Consider the following 19513-nt stretch of genomic DNA (forward strand, 5'->3'; position numbering starts at 1 on the left):
CCCAGAAGAGGGGGGGTGCACACGCCACCCATGCTTGGTAGTGTGTGCAGGCTTGTGGTTACTTGCTATAGGAATGTGCTCTGTATGGCTCTGCCCACTGGCTAGTTCTGTGACCTTTGCAATAGCGTACATTGACCTTTAACTGTACAGACACCATGAGCAGACAGTGAAGATGGATCTGGGTCCATAATATGCTCACCTAATATGCAAGGTTATACTTCCAAGAACAAAAGATGTAGGTCACTCTTATAGGACTGGGGACTGTATTTTGGAAAGCAATGACTCTGACAGAGACTTGGGAGTCATGCTGGATACCAAGTGAACATGAGGTCCCAGAGTGATTTGGTGGCTAAAAACTAATGTGATCCTTGGATGCATAAGCAGGGGAATATTGAGTAGAATTAAGGGAGGTGTTATTACCACCATATTGGCATTAGTGAGACCGACTGAAGCCTGGGTCCAGTTCTGATGTCCTCACTTTAACAGGGATGTTGAAAAACAGGAAAGGGTTCAGAAAAGAGCCACAAGAATGAGTCAAGATCTGGAAAACCTGCCTTACAGAGAAAAACTAAAGATGCTCAATCTATTTAACTTAACAAAGAGAAGGTTAAGATCATGATCCCTTAGTTCCTACATGGGGAGAAGATTTCTGATAGTAGAGGGGTCTTCAATCTAATAGACAAAGGTGTAATGAGATCCAATTATTATAAGCTGAATCTAGATACATTCAGACTAGTTATAAGGCATATATTTTAACAGTGAAGGTCAGTAATCATTGGAATAACTTACCCAGGGATGTGGTGGATTCTCCTTCACTTGAAGTCTTTAAATCAAGCCTGGATATCACTTTGTCAAAGATCTGATCTAGCTCAGCCAGAAATTTTGGGCTTGATGCAGGGACCGCTTGGTGAAGTTCTATGGCTTCTGTTATGCATCACTACGCTCATGCAGATGATCATAATGGTTCCTTGTGGCTTTAAAATATATTAATTTATGAGTGAGGTGTTTCTATCGTGTGGTCAGTGTAGCAGCATGGTCCCTTAGTGTGTGAGCCATATAGAATAAATTACACCTGTGATTCATAGACAGCACCAGACTTCTGTTCACTTCCTGTGGCTATTCATGGTGTTGGTTTTAATCTACAAAGCCACATGGGGTCTGGATTCTGGCTTTCCTTCAGAGATGTCTCACTAATATGCACCAATCGCAGTGAAAGCTGACCTGAGATCAGATGGGGCCTTCTAACGATCCTCAGATATGAATGTCAGAACATTCTCAGGGAGTGGCCTTCACTCCCGCTGTATCTAACACCACCAAAGTGCATGGATCTTCAGGCCCATGGTGCTAAGCCCCTGTTATTCATTCAGAGGTCTGAGAGTCCATCTACACTAAGAAAATGACTTGTTCCTATCTCCCCACCCTATGACCCCATGCTCCTCTGGACTGGTGCTGAGAATAGTTTAGCTGCTACTAGAGTAGATGGAACTAAATCACTTTCAGCCCCATTATGAGAAACATGTGAGACTTGGTGGGGCTGTGTGTGTGTGTGTGTGTGTGTGTGTGTGTGTATGTATCACACTTCCTGGAATGGGACTGGAAATGGTTTTGTCCTGTCTTCATCAGCAGTCAAAAGCTATGTTCTATCCCAATTGGTTTTAGCTGTGTAGGGGGCGGCAGGGGTTCAGCAGTGGATCCTGGATGGGCTGCTCCAAAGTCTGTCTCTCTTTCTACCTCATGCACTTTCTGAAATGACTTTACATGGCACTACAGCAGTGACATGAGATGTGCCTGTGGGGCAGCTGATGGCTTTTTAAGATCATCTTTAGAACCTGGAGGAGGAGTTTTTCAGGGAAGCATTTCAGCTCTGTGTCTCTCTCTCTCTCTCACATGCATATTCGACTTTCCCCTAAGGTGAAATGCTGGGATATTAATTTTCTGAAGTTCTCGATAAGCTATTGAAGATTAATTTTAGGAAAAGCCGGGGGATATGATGGATTAGAGCCCAAGCCTGCTTAAATATGCAATATTAAACATTGATCGTTGTCTCTCCTTGTCATACACTCTGCCCCCGGTGTCTGGGGCAATCCCACAGTGTGACGAGAAGGCAGGAAAATACTCAATAACCCCCACACCCTACTGAGCAGAGATTTTAACAACGCACATTGCCATTATTTTTTAAATTGGTTTTATTCGTCATCAAACAAAATAGAAACTCACTCTGTTGTGTAGATTGACAGCCCTGGGCACTGAAGTCCTCATTTATCCACAGGACTGGGACACTGCCATGGCAAGCTTCCCCGCCCCCACCACACACACATACACACACACACAAAGACATGCACACACGTGCATGTACACACACACACACACACACACACAGCCTCCAGGGTGAGGCATACTGTGGAGTCAACCTCTAATGTGAGAGGTGAGTTCAGTCTCCGTGGCCCATGTAGGCCTTGGCTTCTCTGCTGAGGCTGCCAGTAACGGGGCAGTTAGTGACTATTGTGTGGTTTTGGTGTTGTGAACATTTGCCCACTAGGATCTAGACTGAGACCCAGAACCTTTTTCAGAGAAGCCACCAAACTGCCAGAGCTGCTAACAATTTTTGGTCATGGTCCCATTGAAATCAATTAAAGTTGTCATTGGCTTCAACAGGAGCAAGGCTGAACTCGTAGGTGGGATTCAAACAGTGTCCTAGAGCCAAGGTGAAGCTATTTACCAGTCCCCTGTGCTATACCTTACAAGCTTTTCTCTGGGGAGCTCAGTCTGTCTGATAACCTGACAGCAACAGCATCCAGAGTCACCCTGCAGCACCTCCCAGCCCTGCCTCTGGCCTCCAATATATGCACCTGGCTAGGTGTCTCACTGATCACAATGGTGATTGATGAGATGGGGAGCTGCCAAAGCACCAGCTGTTAGGAGAGGGAGAGGGTCAGTCTGTCCCAGAGTTTTCCCACAGTGCGATAGCAAAGGGATCCCAATTATCCAAGGCAAATGCCAAGGACCCTCCCCCATGATGGTTACCTTGAGAGGCTAGTAAGTCTGGCAAGAGCATTAGGGGGTGTCACTTTCTCCTCCAAACAGCCACGTGCTCTCCATACAAACATGGCTACTTCCAACTAGCAGTTGCATTCAGCTTCCATGCTGGGAGGGGAGGAAGGTATCGTCCCACTCCCACAGCCAGCTTCTGGTGGCACAAAGGGCTTCCAAGCTGTGCTGGCCCTTCTCCTGCCCCTGCCCCTGCCCCTGCCCCATCCCCTTCCCTGCCTTGCCTTCTGCCAATCCATCCTCCTGTTGCACAGAGCAACACTGGAAGCTCCTCCATGGAGATGGCTGATGGCTTTCCAGATCATCAGATCCAGGCTTTTGGGATGGGAGTCCCCAAAACCAGAGCCAAGGGGGTGGGTTGACAATTCAGAGTGGGGAAAGGGAGCCTTGTTTGGAGGTCATTACCAAAGGTAACGCGAAGTCTGCTTCTCAGAACATTGATCTGGGAGGGAAGAGATAGAATCATAGAAAGGTAGGGCTGGCAGGGACCTTAAAAAGTCATCTAGTCCAGCCCCCTGCACTGTGGCAGGGCCAAGTAAACCTAGACCTTCCCTGACAGGTGTTTGTCTCATCTGTTCTCAAACACCTCCAATGATGGGGATTCCACAACCTCCCTTGGAAGCCTAGTCCAAAATTTAACTACCCTTATCATTAGAAAGTTTTTCCTAATATCTAACCTAAATCTCCCTCGCAGCAGATTCAGTCCATTACTTCTTATCCTACCTTCAGTGGACATGGAGAACAATTGATCACTGTCCTCTTTATAAGACTGTAAGAATGGCCATACTGGGTCAGACCAAAGGTCCATCCAGCCCAGTATCCTGTCTTCCAACAGTGGCCAATACCAGGTGACCCAGAGGGAGTGAACCTAACAGGTAATGATCTAGTGATCTCTCTCCTGCCATCCATCTCCACCCTCTGACAAACAGAGGCTAAGGACACCATTCCTTACCCATCCTGGCTAATAGCCATTAACGGACTTAACCTCCATGAATTTATCCAGTTCTCTTTTAAACTCTGTTATGGTCCGAGTCTTCACAACCGCCTCAGGCAAGGAGTTCCACAGGTTGACTGTGCACTGAGTGAAGAAGAACTTCCTTTTATTTGTTTTAAACCTGCTACTCATTAATTTCATTTGGTGGCCCCTACTTCTTATATTATGGGAACAAGTAAATAACTTTTCCTTATTCACTTTCTCCACACCACTCATGATTTTATATACCTCTATCATATCTCCCCTTAGTCTCCTCTTTTCCAAGCTGAAAAGTCCTAGCCTCTTTAATCTCTCCTCATATGGGACCCATTCCAAACCCCTAATCATTTTAGTTGCCCTTTTCTAACCTTTTCCAATGCCAGTATATCTTTTTTGAGATGAGGGGACCACATCTGTATGCAGTATTCAAGATGTGGGCATACCATGGATTTATATAAGGGCAATAAGATATTCTCCATCTTATTCTCTATCCCTTTTTTAATGATTCCTAACATCCCGTTAGCTTTTTTGACTGCTGCTGCACACTGCGTGGACATCTTCAGAGAACTATCCAAGATGACTCCAAGATCTTTCTCCTTATTAGCTGTAGCTAAATTAGCCCCCATCATATTGTATGTATAATTGGGGTTATTTTTTCCAATGTGCATTAGTTTACTTTTATCTACATTATAACAGCCCTTAACATATTTGACAACTGTTATTAGGTTCCTTCCCCACACACACTCTTCTTTTCACAAGACTAAACATACCATTGTTAAAAACATTTCCTCATAGTTCTGGATTTCTAAACCATTTATCATTTTTGTTGGACTCTCTCCAATTTGTCCTCATCTTTCCTGAAGTGAGACTTGGACACAATACTCCATCTGAGGCCTCACTAGTGCCAAGTAGAGTGGGACCATTACTTCCTGTGTGTTAGATGCAAAACTCCTGTTAATATATCCAGAGTGACACTAGCCTTTTTTACAATGACATTGTTGACTCATATTCAATTTGTGATCTACTATAATCCCCAATTCCTTTTCAGCAAACTTCCACCTTGCCCCACTTTTCATTCCTAAGTGAAGTACTTTGCACTTGTCTGTATTGAATTTCATCTTATTCATTTCAGCCCAGTTCTCCAGTTTGTCAAGGTCATTTTGAATTCTAATCCTGTCCTCCAAAGTACTTCCAGCCACTCCCAGCATGGTGTCATGCAAATTTTACAAGTATATTCTCCACTTCATTATCCGAATCATAAATGAAAATATTGTAGGGGACCCAGGACTGACCCCTGTGGGACTTCACTAGAGATATCCTCCCAGTTTGAAAATGATTTGAAAATCCTCCCAGGTCCTCTTTGTTCCCCTTTTTAAAGATACGTGCTATGTTTGCCCTTCTCCAGTCCCCTGGGACCTCCACTGTCCTCCATGAGTGCTCAAAGATCATTTCTTATGATTCCAAGATTGCTTGAGCTAGTTCCTTAAGTACCCTAGGATGAATTTTATCAACCCCTGCTGACTTGAACATATCTAACTTACCTAAATAATTCTTCAACCTGTTCTTTCCCTATTTTGGCTTCAGTTCCTTCCTCCGTGTTGTTAATATTAATTGTGTTGAATATCTGCTCACCATTAATCTTTTCAGTGCAGACTAAAGCAAAATAAGCATTAAATACCTCTGCCTTCTTGATATTATTAGCGCTCCTTCCCCACAAAGTAGAGGACTTAGACTTTCCTTTGTCTTTCTCTTGCTCCTACTGTATTTAAAGAATCTTTTCTTATTGCCTTCTTATTGGGATGGAGACCCCCAAGGTAAGCTTGCTGGAGGTTCTCAAAGCTCTAAAGCTCCATCTTCATTGCCTGCAGCGCATGGGGAGTGGAAGCGTGTACAGATCCTCTGTCTGCCAGTTCCAGCTCTCACTTCTCTTTCAGGAGAATCTATCTGACTTGTGTGGTATTTCCAACAGGTCCATGTACCATCTGGAATGTGAACAAGATGAGCGCAGCAGCTGCAGGTTGTCTTTTGTGTGTTTCTTTTTGACTGGTCCCTTGAAAACCACTCAGCTGCAGGGCTCTGGGGTTTCCCAGGAGAGTGAAACTACACCTGCATGTTGCCCTGAATTATCATCTCTCCTGCTCAGTGCAGCTTTTCTTGTGAGGTATGGTCACTGGTTAAGGCGGTGGGTCACAGACACATCCCTAACCTAGACCTCTCTCTCCCCCATAGATCAGATGCTAGTGCATAAGAACAGCCATACTGGGTCAGAACAATGATCCATCTAGCCCAGTATCCTGTCTTCTGACAGCAGCCAATGCCAGATGGTTCAGAAGGAATGAACAGAACAGAGCAATTATCACGTAATTCATCCCCTGTCATCCAGTCCCAGCTTCTGTCAATTAGAGATTTAGGGATACCCAGATCATGGGGCTGTATCCCTGACCATCTTAGCTAACAGCCATTGATGGACCTATCCTCCATGCTCTTATCTAATTCTTTTTTTAACCCAGTTATACTTTTGGCCTTCACAACATTCCCTGACAATGAGTTCCACGTGCTGACTGTGCATTGTGTGAAGAAGTACTTCCTTTTGTTTGTTTTAAATCTGCTGCCTGTTAATTTCATCAGGTGACCCCTGGTTCTTGTGTTACGGGATGGGGTAAATAACACTTCCTTATTCACTTTCTCCACACCAGTCATGATTTTATAGACCTCTATCATATCCTTCCCCCCCTCCCTCCTGACATCTCTTTTCCAAGATGAAAAGTCCCAGTCTTTTTAATCTCTCCTCATATGGAAGCTATTTCATGCCCCTAATCATTTTTGTACATTCTCTGGACCTTTTCTGACTCTAAAATATCCTTTTTGAGATGGAGCAACCAGAACTGCACACAGTATTTAAGGTGTGGGTGTACTGTGGATTTATATAGTGGCATTATGATATTTTCTGTCTTATTATCTATCCCTTTCCTAATGGTTCCTAACATTCTGTTAGCTCTTTTGACTGCTGCTGCATACTGAGTGGATATTCTCAGAGAACTATCCACAATGACGCCAAGATCTCTTTTTTGAGTGGTAACAGCTAAGTTAGACCCCATCATTTTGTATGTATAGTGGGGATTATGTTTTCCAATGTGCATTACTTTGCATTTATCAACATTGAATTTCATCTGCCACTTTGTTGCCCAGCCACATGTAACTCTTTGCAGTCTGATTTGGACTTAACTGTCTTGAGTAATTTTGTGTCGCCTGCAAATTTTGCAACCGCCCCGTTTACCCGTTTTCCCAGACCATTTATGAATATGTTGAAGAGCACTGGTCCCAGTACAGATCCCTGGAGGACACCACTATTTACCTCTCTCCATTCTGAAAATTGACCATTTATTCCTACCCTTTGTTTCCTGTCTTTTAACCAGTTACTGATCCATGAAAGGACCTTCCCTCTTACCCCATGACTGCTTATTTTGCTTAAGTGTCTTGGGTGAGGACCTTGTCAAAGGCTTTCTGAAAGTCCAAGTACAATATATCCACAGGATCACTCTTATCCACATATTGTTCACCCCCTCAAAGAATTCTAATAGATTGGTGAGGCATGTTTTCCCTTTGCAAAAGCCGTTTCATTATGCTAGCTCCTTTTGATATTTAATTGTCCATCATCATTGACAGAGCAGAACCCCGTATCAAGTGCAACAATGCCCCCTCGCCCGAGAATCCATGGAAACCTCCCTTGACTCTGCAGGTCAGGCTGTATTAGGCCACTCTTCCCATGTTCTGTAGACTCATAAAACCAAATAGCCTGGAGTTGGGAGCATAGGGATAGGTTAAGGCGATGGTTTAGCATGGGGGCCAGGGGTGAGTGGATTTGAGGACAGGCATGAGTATAGGGACAAGGATGGGCAGGGTCACCAGTCACAAATGTTCTGTTATGTGTTGTACTCTGGTAATTTAAAAGTTCTATTCTGCAAAACAGAAAATATATCTCTCTCCTACCCTCCCTGAGTCCTCCTCTGCCTTTGGATGGATGTTGGTGCTCCAGCAGCATTACTTCCGGCTCCATTTGTCCATCTATATGAATTTATTTAAACTTTCCAAGATCAATTCTGTCCCTTTTCCTCTTTCCCTTTAGCTCCTTCTCCCTGCTGCCCAGGTGCAGTGCCTGGGAGTGAGACTGCTAGGATCCCTAAGGGCTGAGATCAGAGTGAAAAGCACAGGCACCTGATACCACTAGACAAACAAAGTTCCCAGCATGACTTGATCCCTCCATTTAGTAGGTTCCCCCTCTGTTCAGCACCTCTATGAACTCTGTGTGTTGCCCTAGTGCCATGCTAACAAGTGTAATAAACTGAGAGTTATAACATCCCTGACCATACACTTTATATCACACCTAATCAAATCACTTGCTGAGTCTCCCTCTTTGGCTCTCATTCCATTATTTGACAGTAAATGTGTGAAAGTGTTTCACGTAGCGGCATCCCTCTGAGGCAGTTCAGCACTATCAGGCTGCCAAGATCTGGCTTGGATCTAACCTCAGATGCCCCTTTTCCCAAAAACACAGCCCAGGACTTTGCTGGACTAAATTTGTGCTCCATGCAGGGTCTTACCTTAGAGTCCCTCATTTGGCAGAGAAGATACAGCTCTGGCAAGGCAGCTAACATAAAGCTAGTATCATCAGACTCCATGTGGTCTCCTCAGAGGCCGCACAGCAGCAGAGGCCCTTCTCACCTTGTGTAAGATGAGAATTGTACTTGGAATTAAAATGTCCCATTCAAATGGCTATTTCTGAGTCTCCTGCTGACTTACAGCATGATCCTGCTCCATTAAAGTCAGTGCAAGTTTTGCCACTGACATCTATGGGAACAAGATGGAGCCCTTAATGGGGCCATAGTGCTGACTAGTAATATCATTCATGACACCAGCACTGTGGGCACACCCCAGAATCAGAGGCTGTAAATCATTTCTGTGGGGTTAGACAATCAGTAGGGCATTAGCTATTTAGAGACTGCTCCAGCTAAAGAAAAGCCTTTTCAGACAGGTTTCAGAGTAGTGTGGTTCCCTTTTCAAACAGTGTAGTTTCCCCTCCTTCCCTCCCCCCCCCCCCAGGTTTTGATGTCAGCAGGGATCGTTTCACATGCAGAAGGGAAGTGGCTCATTGTGGTTGTTCCCTTGTTTCACTAGGACATGGGCGAATCACTTTGTATCCATACAGCATTATGAGCCGTGGCTGTGAAGTTCCTCAGCTGACAGGGAATTAGTGAAATCTTACAAAAGCAAGCTCAATTTGGAGCTGCCGTAACACTGGAGCAATCTCACAAGAGTTTCTGAGATTTTCTGGGGGAAACAATTCCTGCTGCAAAATAAGGTCAAAATTCAGTGATAACATAAATTTCCATTTCTTACTGGGGATTAATCAGCAAGAGACAAGTTCTGCATCACTATTGTACTTCCCAGGGGCTAACCGAGGGGATGCCAGATTATTGCCTTCTCCTCCAGGCAGGACTCCAACTGATCCTTTGGTGTCAGCAAGTTGCTGTTGTTTCCTGGAGATGGTGACTGTGCTAGCAGGGACTGCTGCAAGTCTTGCCATCCCAATAGCTGATACTGAGGCAAAGGGCCTCCTGCAGTACATGCAGGAGGGAACAAAAGACACAATTCAAATTGACTGCAGACTGAGCACCTTGCCCTCAGTTCACAGGACAAAAGTCCATGCAAAATTATATGGACATTATGCCTGGCTGCTGAGTCTAAAGTAGGTGCTCCCTGCCCTTTATGGCTCAGTGCAGTAGGCACCAGTGAACACCTGCTCCATATCTGAAATGGCATTAAAGGGGAGAGCCCGTGGAAGTCCTCTCAGGTTGGTGAGGGGAGAGAACTGAGGCTGGTAATGGGGGTTAATTCACAAACTGTTCAATTCATGGGTTCAGATCCTAGTTAAGTTATACATACATGAAACTGGCATCTCAGCCCAATCACATAACAAAACCATCGTGCACATGTGCCAGTGTCCTGGACAGGCCCAGTGCTAGAATACCAGGATCAAGGTGTATGAGCAAAGCTGTGTGGGGAGCACTTGAATAATAGGAGTTGCTGAGGTCAGGTCAGGCTCAGAGGGGCAATGGCAGAGCTGTGTGTCAGAGGTCTGAACTGCTTCTCTCCAAATTGTGCCTGAATTGCAACCAAAGCTACCAGGCACTCACCCATACAAACACCAAATCAACCCCAAATATTTATAACAACACTGCATGGAGGCAACGTCTGCAATCCCCATTGTCCTGTTTGGTCCTGTGTTTGAATGTGGATGCTGTAAGTGGAAGCATTTTGTGATTAGAATTTTCTTTTGAAAGGAGTTGTTAGTTGCAAGTGAATGAAGCACCAGAGATGGGGGCACCAGATAGGCCTGCGTTGCCCTGAAAAGGCAGATGCTGTGTGGGGGCAGGGCCCCAGAGACTAGGGGTATCAGTTCCCTGCATGACCTTTTGCAATTGGCCTGTTTCTGTCACGGTGGATTCCCTTCTCTGATTCCATCTTTTCCCCATGGATGCATCACTCTTGGGCTCCTTTCTGGTGGCTCCTGGGAACAATCTCTTCCTCCTGGTGGCTGCCTTTAAAGGTGAATTCCCTCCAAGATGTCCACCATCTGTCTCTTTAAATCTGAGACTTCTCCAAGGCCAGCAGCAGCGGAAGATATATGAGCCGCCTGTTAAATTCATGCACCCACCCCACTCTGCGGAAAGTGGGGCTTCTTTGGATACACAGGTACTGTAACTCTTTTAGTTAAACTCTCTTTCTTATGATAGTCTGTAGAGATGTTGTACAGCTTGAAGTATCAAACAGGGAAATAACAATCACAAATGATGACTTTATAAAACTGTGAGTCTCCGCAAAAAGCTGTGGTAGGCAGAGGCAAAGCAAGCAAAATACGTAGTTGCACACATTGTGCCTGAGTTTAGTGCCCTGAAAAGCAGCTGTAGCATGAAGCAAAGGCATATGAAGAATTGCATTTGGTTTAGAAGTGAAGTCTAGTAGGCGTTCTTAAGGAACTGCATGGTGATAATTTTAAACCATTGTTAATCACTGCTGCTGCTTATGCAGGAAGTGTGGAGAATGTGGGAGACGTTTATGCATCACCTGTGGAACTGTGTTTGCCTTTGTAACTTCCTTTTGTGTTAATTCTACAACTAACTAGAATTTCTGTCAAAGATGTTTAGCTGTTCCAGGAAATGCTTTGCTGCACGGTTTCAGCTCCTTGTAACGCTTCCATAGTGAGCTGGGTTGGCCTTGAAGCTGCAGCTGAACTAACAGAGCACACCTGACTAGCTCCTACCTGGGCTGTGAACACAGATCACAGACTTTCACGCTCCCTTTACAAGCACAGCAGTGTGAATTGCAATGGGGCCATCATCTAGTATAGACAAGGGGGAGAGAGACAGGGATGCAGTGGGCGTGTGACATTTTCCCCCATCAAAAGCAGCTTTATTTCTGCTTTAAAGATTTATGGAGCCCTTTATCCAATATTTATAAGGTGCTGACTGCCTTGGTCATAAATTACTGAGGAACAAAACAGAGCAGCCTTTCACCCCTCAAGTGGGGGAGCCTGATGAATGCTGCGGACTCCCTTTGGAGTGACTCTCCCTGTTTCCTTAAGCCCAACACAGTAATTGGTCACGTCACTGGGTGCTGTGCTGGAGTTGGGGTGCTAACAAGAGACAAGAGATAGAGAAGAAGTTTCTCCACTTACCCACTGGAGTGAAAGGTTTGAGACCTGAACTGCACTTGGTGGTAGGCTGTACTTCTCCCCAGGTAGTACAGCACCACATGCTGTGGGGGAAATCCAGCTGGTGGCATGAAGCCTCTTCCCATCCCCTCTATAATATAGTCCTTTGATGGGATGGGTGAGGTTGAGAGCCTTCACCCTCATCCAGTTTCCTAGTGAGATGAGGGCTGGGGAGCTGTAGGTGGGCTCTCTCAGGGCCTTGTTGATTATGTGGAGGATGTCACCCTTCTTCCCGTGCTCTGGAAAGCTGCTGGGCCCTTGTGCTCCCTCAGGTCCCCTTCCCCTACCCCTTCTGATTGTTGGTTGGGTTTCCCTTCAGCCCCACTCTCCCCTGGGGCAGTATCACCCTCAGGATGGGGCAGCAGCTGCAGATGGGTTTGCTGTTTGCACTGCGGGATCTTCGGTCTGCCAACAGGCTGAAGCTCCTATGCGCCCTGTCACCGGTGCTGACAGTGGGATAGTGAAGGAAAAAGCTCTTGGCAATGTGCATGGAATGGGCATGAACCAATTTTTTGTAACAGCTCTACCGATCTGCAATGCCTGCACTTCCCTGACTGTGCTGATGGTGCAGGCCTTGCCGGGCAGCCAAGCAGCCTCCCAGACACTGGTGACTCTGTGTTTACAGCTGTAAACACAACCTCAGGCTTTGTGAGACATTCCATTGCCTGGAGCTTCTGCGCACTGATGTGAGACACTGACATCCCTACTTGGGTCCACCCAGTCCAATAGAAATCCCAGCTGTCCACCCCAAAGTGCCAGAGTGCCACCCATGGAAAGGGCAGAGTCAGTGACAAGATTTGCCAGCTGGCAGTGCCCCTCACTATGGGAGAGCAGAGCTGATCGGTCACTAGCCTCTGCCTTGCCCCAGACGACAATGGGGTACCGAGGAAGTTGATATTCCAGCCAGATTGGAGTGTTAGTCTTAGGGGCTGAGAGGAGCCCTTGTGAGCCAGGCTGGAGAGAGGCTGAGGGGGCTGGGATGCTATGCACTGTAACAGAGAGATTCTCAAGGTGACCTGAGTGCAGTTTGGAAACTTAGCTGGATCAATGGAATTGATCCTGCTAATCGTTTCCCTCTCAGCAGAGAGTGGAGCCTGGGAACTCACAAGTAGGACTGTTGGCCTAAAACCTAGAGAGTAACAGGGAAAGACCAGTGCTTAATTTGTGTCAGGGCTGAGCCCCGGCACCTCTAGGCTTGGCCGTTCATAGCCCCGGCACCTCTGGGCTTGCCCCTTCATTTATTAAAGTAAAATAATTGCTTGAGCCCTGGCACCTCTTTCATTACAAATTAAGCTCTGGGATAAACATGGAGAGATGGGAGTGCAAGGGATCACCTTGCCTGAGAAAGGGGAGGAGAGGTGCTCCTGACAGAGAAACTACTCGATCCAGCCCCCCACCTAGCATGAATGACCTGAGAACTGCACCTAGCTCATCTCCATGCTACTCTGCCTGCCCCTACTCTGTAGCTGGTGTGGTAGGGAATGAATGCTTGTCTATTGGACCCCAGAGTCATATGCCTTGTGTCAGCTAGACCTGCTTTAAGCAGAGTTGGACAACAGTGGTAAAAGCATCAGCAGTCAGTCTACGTTAGTGCTCCCACTTTTTCTCGCCCCAGTGGAGCTGAATCAGTCATATAGCAACACTGAGAGATTTTTAAAGAAAAAGTTCAGTGTTAGACACAGCGTCCCAGACTGGGCCCACGGAGGAACCTATTCTCGGCCGGTGGATCCCTTTCTGTCCCAAGATGTAGGCCTATGCTAAAAAAATTTGGCGGCACATTTCTTCAGTAGTGAGAGAAGTTGGAAACATGAAGCAAAGCTGTGTAGGTATCAGGGAGACCTTTCCCAGACCTGAAGAAGGGTTCTCTGTAGCTTGAAAGCTTGTCTCTCTCACCAACAGAAGGTATTACCTCCCTCCCCTTGTCTCTCTAGGTATCGGGGAGACATCGAACTGCGGAGAAGGGGATAGACTCCAAGGGCTGCTGATACGCAGGGAGCCCTGCTTCAGCTGACCACAGAAGTCCCGTTAGGCAGGCCTCCCCTCCTCCAGACTTTGGCAGCTGGCGAGCAGGAGAGAATCAGGAGCACCTGGACCAGGGTTGAACGAGGACAGCTTGGGCTCCGGGACCGGAGCGGCTGCACACGAGGCATTAGGTGCACCAGGCAAGAAGATCATGGCGGGAGCAGCTCACAAAGCACCTGAGAGAAATGGGCCGGCCGGAGGCTGCGTTTGAGAGAGGTCGCAGTCAAGGACGTGGATTTGAAGCGCTGGTTGCTGGCCAGCGTGGGCCGGAGAGCGAGGGGTGGCTCTGCTCCCAAGCTCCCCAGGTGGCCTCCAGCAACTCGCATAGGGCCAGGCATTGGGGAGTGACACTGCCTTGGCAGGCACCGAACAGGGTGTTTAACAATGTGCATCATCAGGGCCTGAGCACCCTGAGGGGCTGGCTCAGCCCCCAGTGAGGCCGGCAAGGCACAGCGCGCCGCCCGGGCTAGGCCAGAGCCCACCGGCCAGTGGCTACAGCCTGGCGCGCATGGATCAGAGCACGAGGCCACCCCGCCCCCCTGCTTCGCGCCCTGCTGCTGCTCAGCGGACTTAAGGAGGCATACAGAGGTTCCCCAGAAGGTGCAGGGTGGCTGGAGGAGCTCTGTGCTAGACCCTAGTGTATGAAGCATGTTGGGGGCAAGCATGGAAGAGGCATTTATCCTGAATGCTGCTCTTCTCTGGCTTTTCTTGGCTCCCTTAGACCCCTATGGAAAACAGAACATCAGTCAAAGTAGCCCTGGGGCTGCAAATACCAGGGGCTAGGCAGGAGTCCTACAGCTGCCCACTCTCAGATCATTCCTGCACTGAGCATAGATACAGAGTGGCAAAGAATAAGGTCCCCTGTGTCCTGTTGTCCAGGTGGGCAGGAGCACTAAGCACTGGGCCAAGGTCCGAGTCTCTCCAGCACTCCAAGCCTTGCAGAGAGAAAGCCTGGGCTCAATACCTCCAATACAGTTGTTTGACCTTAGAAAGCACGGACCCAAGCCCAGCAGGGCTGCCAGACCCAGAGAGGTATCTCCGTCAGATGAGCCGAGAGCAGGAGGCCTCCTAGTCAGAGACTCTGAAGTGTGAATGTTCCAGACGGATAGGAGCCAGATGCTAATTAGCAGAATGTTCCCACTGCCATGCTCTGCCCGCAGGCGAGAGACTCAGCTCTGCCTCCAAAATCTCTCCCCCTTCCTTGCTGCCATAGACAGAGCGCCCGGTAATGGCCTTGGAGTAAAGCCTTCCCCAAACACTTCACCTGATCCCTCCAGGCCTCAGCCCTAGGGAGCCTCAGGCCCACTTGAGCAAAGCTAGGACAGCTACAGATTTCAGCCAAGTCCCTTGTTTTCATCCCCCTTCCTTTCTAAAACTGAGAGTGAGAGTCTGATGGAGTTGGCCACAGCCAAGAGTAGTGAGGGTGGGCTCTGTGCAAGCTTCCCCCTTGGAGCCCTTCTGATGTACCTCGGTCCTGACCTGAAGCACCCTTGTTACTCCAGCTCTGTGTCCCACACCCTTCTGCCAGTGACCCTTACTCCTGACCCACAAGAGCCCTTGCTTTTGACTGATCCTGGGCCCTGAGGTCAGGTTTTCATAGATTCCGAGGTCAGAAGGGACCACTGTGATCATCTAGTCAGACCTCCTGTGTAATACAGGCCACAGAACATTCCCTAAAATAATTCCTAGAGCAGAGCTTTTAGAAAAATACCAATCTTGATTTAAACGTGGTCAGTGATAGAGAATCCACCACAACCCTTGGTAAATTGTTCCAGTGGTTAATTACCCTCACTGTTAAAAGTGTAACTCATATTTCTAGTGTGAGTTTATTTAGCTTCAGCTTCCAGACATTGCATCATGTTATACTTTTATCTGCTGAATTGAAGAGTCCATTATCAAATATTTGTTCCCTGTGTAGGTACATGTAGTCTGTAATCAAGTCACCCCTTGACTTTCTCTTTGTTAACCTAAATCGGTTGAGCTCCTGAAGTCTGTCACTATAAGGCAGGTTTTCTAATCCTTTAATCATTCTTGTGGCTCTTCTCTGAACCCTCTTCAATTTATCAACATCCTTCACGCAAAGGATTAAGCTGTGTGTCGGAAGTCTGCACGGCACCAGGTGTATGCACTATAGCTGGCTGGCTCTGGCCAGCACAGTCAGACCTATAGATCTTGTACACACCAGACATTCATCCCTAAAATTTCCCATCATTGTTATCACAATTACTGATCCGACAGTGGGAGCTCTTGTGTAGGCGCGACACTGGTAGCCATCAGCATTTTAGCCACTGAGTCATCTAGACCTGCTCTGAGCAGGGTTAAACAACATTTCCCCTAGAGCATTTCAGGATCATTTGTTCCCTCACTCAAGCTCCCTAATTAGACCCACAGAGTCAGCAAGGGAACAGACAGACTGGCCAAAAGCAATTTTAGCCTTTTGAAAGGAACAACTGGCATGTAACAGAGGCAGGAAAATGTGCAATTAGTACAACAGGGCAATGTCAACAAGCTCTTAATGCCTGTTGTTATGGTAACACTGGGGAAAGCAGTGTCGGATCTGGAAAACAGAGAGAGAGAAACAACAACCACCGCCACCAACTAGATTGCTACAGATGCCTGCAGGGATCTCTCACCCCAGCAGATCCCTCACTGCAGGGAGCTGTGCAAACCGAAGGCAGATTCTCATCAGATGCAGAACTGGTGACCCTAAACCAGAAGCATAAATGGCATCAAAAAGCCCGAGCCAAACCCAGCAAGGAGCAACTGCAACCAGCAGGACAGGGAGAGACTGGCCAGGGAGACCCTTTCTGCTCCAGGGCCCACACACGAGGGACTCAGAAGGAAAGTCCCCAAATGATCAGGGACAACAAAAGGCTTTTAATGAAAAAGGGGCCAGGAGGAGGAGCTGGCCTGGGTATAGGGGAGGGCGAGTCACTGAGACAGCATAGAGCTACGGAGCGACCTACCACTGCCCATTAACCCCCAACACAGGCTGAGGTCCTGCCCTAGGTACCCTGTACCGTCTCTGGACAGAGAGTTGAGGGTTCTAGCTGTCCTGCAGTTTGGCAGCACCTGCATAACATGTCATGTCAATCAAGCATCATTGAGTTGAAGTACATGTGTGAGAGAGTATGGAAGTGTTTATCTTTGCTTGCAAAATAACGATGCCTTGGGTCTGGCAGAGTAGTGCAGCTCCTAAGCATATGGGCCAGGCATGTTTACAAGGTGTGTCTCGGGTGGCTTACCAGGCAGCTGGCTCCTTAGCACGCCAGCCTGGTAGAGCCAGGCCCTAAGAGCCACCCCCTCCATATCTACCTCCCCAGCTGGTGGAGAAGATGTGTATTTTGGGAGCAGTCCAGGCTGAGAGGCAAGGAGTACAGAAATGCTAGAAATTATTCCGTAGAAGTCGAGGGGGTGAAACTGGACCTGGGGGAAATGCTGATGGGGCATAGCCAGGATGTGGGGAAAACAGGTGAGGATTATTCCCTGTTTCTAACTACAGGGCCCATCTGTTCATAATATAAACACAGGTGTAGGATGGTGAAGCAGGCATGACCTGGGTGCGCAGCAACAGGGCAAGGGCCTCGCCCACACTATGGTGGGGATGGGAGTGGCTGAGATGACTGGATGAGCAGAGGCAGTGCAGAGAGGCCTTCACCCTGCAGTGGGAATAGGAGCAGCTGAGATGGATGCATGGTAGCTTGAAGGGAGGAAGAGAGACCTATGAACTTTTTAGCATGTTGATGCTCTACTCTGCCCTACCAATTTGCAGAGATTGCACATATGGATGTCCAGAGAAGGAGAGAGACTTTTAAAAAGAACAAAACAAACAGCCCCTAAAGAATAAATATGAGGCCCGGTTCATCACTGTGTTACTCCAATTTTACAGCCTTTTAAACAAAGGAGTGATAGTGCACTGGCTTAAAACTGATGTCTCCTGGTGAATCAGGCTCCAAGAATCCATGCATAAATCCACCTAGATATTTGCCTGTGAATATTTTCACATATCTGTATTAGGGTTGCCATGCATTGAGTTTTCGACTGGAACAGGCGGTCGAAAAGGGATCCTGGCAGCTCCAGTCAGCACTGCTGACTGGGCTGTTAAAAGTCCAGTCAGCGGCGCAGCGGCATTAAGGCAGGCTCCCTGCCTGCCCTGGCTCCGCGCAGCTCCCGGAAGTGGCCAGCATGTCCCTGCTGCCCTAGGCACAGGGGCAATCAGGGAAGCTCTGCATGCTGCCCCCACAGCATTGGCTCCCCAGCTCCCATTGGCTGCGGTTCGCTGCCTTAACTCCGCTGTACCGCTGACTGGGAGCCACCTGAAGTAAGCACCGCCCGGCCAGAGCCCGCACCCCAAACCACCTCCCGCACCCCAACCCCCTGCCCCAGGTCCGCACCCCCTCCCACACCCTAACTCCCTCCCAGATACCAACCCCCTGTCCAAGGTTGGAACCCCCTCCCGTATCCTCTCAGAGCCACACCCCAAACTCCCTCCCACATCCCAACCCCTTGCTCCAGCCCTGAGCCCCTCCCAGAGCCCACAGCCCACACCCCAACCCCCTACCTGAGCCCCTTCCCGCACCCAAACTCCCTCCCAAAGCCTGCACCCCGAACCTCCTCCCAAACTCCCTCCTGGACCCTGCACCCCAAACCTCCTCCCGCACCCCAAACCATATGCCCCAGCCCTGAGCTCCCTTCCACACTCCAAAACCCTCGGCCCAAGCCCAGAGCCCCCCGCTGTACCCCAAACCACTCATCTCCAGTTCCACCCCAGAGCCTGCACCACCGCCCGGAGCCCCCTCCCGCACCCTGAACCCCTCATTTATGGCCTCACCCAACCCGCACCCCAGCCCCAGCCCTGTCAAAGTGAGTGAGGAAGGGGGAGAGTGAGCGACTGAGGGAGAGGGCCTCGATGGAGTGGGGGCGGGGCCAGGCCTTGTGGAAGGGTGGGGCAAGGGTATTCGGGTTTTGTGCAGTTAGAAAGTTGGTAACCCTAAGGGGTAGATATTGCCACGTTTGTGCATATACACGTGTGTACTGGAGTTCTGTGAATTTCCAAAGGCATCCTATTGTGAGTGGGGAATGCCAGCACTGCTGGAAGTTCCTCCCCCAGCTTCCTGTGACGGGGGGAGCAGATTGCTGATGCCTCACTAACGGAAGGGTGCCCACTCAGCACGAGAGCTGGTCAAGAAATGGGAATATTTTTCACAAAAAAAGTGTCTCCTTTTTTCTGTCAAAATATTTCAAAACTCAAATGTTTTGACCAGCTCTAGCTGGCGCCCATGTGGTTGCTGTGCCTTGAGTGACTCCCTCAGGACACTGTGTATCAGTCCAAGCATTGCTGAGCCCTGGGATGTTCTGTCCGTGTAAGTGCTACACCCTTAATCACAAGACTCGGCTTTTCAAAGAGAACATTGTTTGTTCTGGGATTCAAATATTTTGTTTTAGGAGCTTCTTGCAGACAGAAGCCTTCTCAGGGTGTTTCTACACTGCAGTGTAAGCCTGTGCTTGAGCCCGGGCTCAAGGCTAACCCCTTTGCGTCTACACACTGCAATTGTGCTGACCCAGGGTCCTAAAGCAAAGAACCTACAGGCCTGTGCCTTGTATGATCAGCTTAAGCAAGTTAGCATAAGCATGGTTAAGTAAGCTTGTGACCTTTGGCAGAGTTAAATGGTCTAACAGTTAGCCTTTTAGATTTTGGG

General features: G+C 48.2%; 1 long non-coding RNA gene across 2 annotated transcripts in view; it reads left to right on the top strand.

The window, feature by feature from the left end:
* Positions 1 to 17678, top strand: part of LOC142072531 (uncharacterized) — a 44675-nt gene extending 26997 nt beyond the window's left edge. For both annotated transcript variants that reach the window (XR_012668938.1, XR_012668939.1), the window contains one exon: positions 13724 to 17678. This is a non-coding gene — a long non-coding RNA (uncharacterized LOC142072531). The remainder of the gene's footprint in view (positions 1 to 13723) is intronic.
* Positions 17679 to 19513: the final 1835 nt, after the last annotated feature.

This window comes from Caretta caretta, chromosome 6, assembly GCF_965140235.1.
Source record: "Caretta caretta isolate rCarCar2 chromosome 6, rCarCar1.hap1, whole genome shotgun sequence".
NCBI classification, from domain to species: domain Eukaryota; kingdom Metazoa; phylum Chordata; order Testudines; family Cheloniidae; genus Caretta; species Caretta caretta.